This window comes from Rousettus aegyptiacus, unplaced genomic scaffold, assembly GCF_014176215.1.
Source record: "Rousettus aegyptiacus isolate mRouAeg1 unplaced genomic scaffold, mRouAeg1.p scaffold_m13_p_1, whole genome shotgun sequence".
Taxonomy (NCBI): domain Eukaryota; kingdom Metazoa; phylum Chordata; class Mammalia; order Chiroptera; family Pteropodidae; genus Rousettus; species Rousettus aegyptiacus.
The window spans coordinates 87,821,736-87,825,580 of NW_023416284.1; positions in this window are offsets into that span (position 1 = coordinate 87,821,736).

A 3,845-nucleotide genomic window follows, 5' to 3' on the forward strand; every position below is an offset into this window, starting at 1 on the left:
AAGAAGGAATTCTGAAAGAATTTACATGAGCTATAGCCAAAGGAGTGGAGGGAGGTGAAGTGGGGTAAGTTCTGGGATAGCAGAATCCACATGAAGAAATGTCTGCTATTGCAGATCCACATGAAGAAATGTCTGCTATTGCAGATTAGCTGGGACAGTAGTCCAGAAAGCCTATGTGTAAACACATGGAGACTCCTGGAGTTAGATGGTGCCTGGCTAAAGCAATCTGTGGAAATAGTCATCTGGAAGTTAATCTGAAATTCCAAATGGCAAAACATGGATGTGAGAAATCATTTGTTAACAGGTCAGCAGCTATTAACAGATGAACAGTTCTGTCTCTTTTCCTCATTCTCTGGCTGCTGTAATTTAATTTAAAATATCTCAGAATTTTCTCCTTCTCAGAAAGTATGTGTTTAGTTTTGAAGGTTATAATCACCATCTTTCTTCTATGTGAATTTTGTCAGAAAAAGATGTGAGTTTAAGATAGACAAAAAAAATAAAAAATAAAAAATAAATCCTGAGTACCTTGTTTAGGGCAACTGGCCTAGTAGATAGTAGACTGGGATGCTATAACAAAAATATCATAAACTGTCCCGACCCGCGGGACTTGTTATTCGTGGGGGCGAGGAAGACCCAGCCTGTAAAGAAAAACGGGTGGAGAAAAAGGAGCGGAGGCAAGACAGTGTTCTGATCAAGCCTCAAATTTTATTTTCGGATAACAAGCATATTTATACGGCAAGAACAAAGGGGGGCAGGCAAAGGGTACTTGTTGCAATATGATTGGTCTTCAGCTAGTGGTGTGAGGAGCGGTAAGGACAGGGGGAAGTACGAGGTGGGGGGGAGAGCAGGAGCCTATCAGCACCTTTGGTGGTCAGCCAGCTCTCAGAAAGACTTGTTTACCATGGGTTTGGTTCTCACAGCCTGAGGGCTTGAGAGACCAAGGGCGCAGCTCCCAACAATAAACTAGATGGCTTAAAAAATAAAAATGCATTTCTTATTGTTCTGGAAATTGGAAAGTTCTCTTTGGGCTCTTGTGAAGAAGAAGGAGGCTGGATGCAGAAGGCTGTCTACCTGGTTGCAAAGGCTATCTTTACTATGTCCTCAAGTGGAAGAAAGAGCAGAGTGAGGAAGCAAGCTATCTCAGAATTCCTATAAGGACACTAATCCCATTCATGAGGGTTTTACTTTTATAACCTTATCTAATCCCAATTATCTTCCAAATGATGCAGAACAAGGCAAATTTCCTCCAGGGGGCACAGAGATCAAGCCCTGCACCAAGAGAAGAAGAAGGTCTTTTGGCAGAGAGTATAGAAAGAATTCAAACACATGCCAAAGTAGTCAAAAGGAAAGTTTATTAGAGAAAGTGTAACACTCCACAGATAGAGTGTGTTCTCCTCTCAGAGGCAGAGAGTAAGAGCCTAAGAGAGACTTAGAGGAACAGAGACAATAGAGACAGAGTAAAGGCATTGAGAGGGACCCCCAGTGTTTTGGGAATTCAGTTTACATATCATTCTTTAGTTCCTTTGAGTTACAGTTTAAAGACTTTTTTTACCCATTTCCTTTGATATGGATATACAATGAAGAAGGGGAAGAGTATGTAGATGAAAAGGCAAGAATATTTAGCATGAAAGGCCTGCCAGCAGTTCTCAAACTGTAATCCATTGCGTAAAAGTGGAAAATTCTCCAGTAAACTAGTCACAAAGACAAGACAGGGAGTAATATCTTCAAGCGCCAGCTCCCAAAGAAAAAAATAATATCACCGCCAGGATGCAGATAACAGAACTGTCTACCAGGCCCTGTTTGCTATAAGATTCAAGAGTCCCCTAGAAACAACCTTTTTGCACCAGACGATAATAGCCAACTTCTGCTTCTATAATCTGCTTAATGTATAACTAGAGCGTAGTTCTAGGAGATGTCCTGTGCAAAGATGTACTAATGGCTAACTTCTGCTTCTGTAAACCTGTTTGCTTGTTTGATGTGGTTTTAGGCTTTATAAGAAAGCTACCTCTTCTGAAAGCTCGGGGCTGATTCTCTAATGGGGAGAATCAGTGTGCCTGCCGGCTAATAAAGGCTCATAATTAATCTCAATTGGCTCCGTGGGTCTTAGATTTAAACGCGCCACAACAATAGGTTCCCCATGGTTTTAGCCATAGGAAATGAACAATTTTATTTTGTGTAGGGCAGCCACTTAAAGACTGTTTTTCCTGTTCTCCCTTCACAGTGTGGGGAATGGATTGTTAGCAATTCCGGCAGAAATTTTCCTTTGTTCTGTAGGTGTCCTGGCTGCAGCGCTGATCAGCATATTACAGTCTCTGAATATAGCTTAAATTAACATTTTAGTTCTCTTACTTCCTCCCTACATTACAAAGGCCTCATTGTTAGGTAGTTAGTTAGACATGAGTCACAGGAGCCACTTTTGTGATACACAAAAGAATGTAATAGAGAAAGAAAAGACATTAATTTTTCGTGTGTAGAGTGATTTCATATTTTTCAGCTAAAACATTTTTTAAAACTAAAAATATATGTCAACATATATTAATATAATATTTTATAATAATATAAAATATTAACATGCTTTCAATGAGATTCCTCCCATCCCATATTGAACTCTTCACTATGGAAACCTTTAAGCACACAAAATGAAGAAAATATACAGTGAACCCTCCCCCACCCATACCATCTCCCAACTTCAATATATGGTCAATCCCGTTTTGAATATAGCCTCATCTGAATTTCACCCCCATCCCTGTTGTTTAAAATAATTTTTGAAGCTTTTCAAAATTCCTCTTGTAGAAATGTTAGGTAGTCAGGCATGAATGACAGGAGCGAAGGCCCAGCTCTGTAACCATAGAAACTTCCCTTGAAGACCTTTCTTAAGTATGTCTCAGAAATACCTCCCTTTTAGGGTTACAAATTACCCCAAATCCTAGAACTCAAAGGCCATAAAAGTTGCTGGCTGGCTAAACCAGCCGAAACCGCATGTGCAGAAAGTACTGCCTTTAACTTCAGCCTCATTCTATCTTCATTTTAATCTCATGACTCTGCCTGGAAGTTCATGAATCTAATTATAACAGACTGACTTCTGGGTAAGCACATGCGCAGTAGGCAAAGAGCCATATAGCAGCCAACTGTCCATCAAGGTGACTTCATATACGGATTATCTAGGACCTCCCATCATGGCCCAAATATAAACAGACTTTTTCATTTCTGCATTGTTACAGCATTCTTGGCTGGAAATCCACCCCTTCCTTTGGAGTGTACTGTCTTATATTTTCACTAAGAGAGGAGGCATCTGAGAACTGTAAAGGGAAGGGCTTGCAGAAATGACTAACTCAGCTGTTTATGGATTAACCACATCCTATAGATCTCTGAATGGTCTTCTGGGAACTTGTCACACTGACAAGACAAACACTCTATAAATAGATAGGACTGGTGGTCTGGGAATTCCTTCCTCCTTGCAGCCCCCACCTGAAACTCCCCTTCTCCATCCTGAGTCATGAAGTGCACATAGAACCTCAGACAAAGGAATCATGTATCCCTTGCATGGACACTGCAGAGATATATAAGCTGTCAGAAAGCTAAGCAGAGAGAGCTCATGCTTTGGTGCTGTTAAAGCCCCACACACTCTGCCAACAATAAATTATCCTTCCCCCAACAAAGTTGTCTGAGTGTCCAATTTCTTCTGTTGGGTGTTGTTTCCTGCAACATCACCTCCTAAATTCCATAGGGCTGCAGCCTTCCTTTGCAAGGGCCTGTCTCCTTCCAGAATGTACTTTCACTAAATCTTACTTTTTCTCAATCTCACCAACCTGTAATTCTTTACTATGTTGGCGGAGTAGAACCGA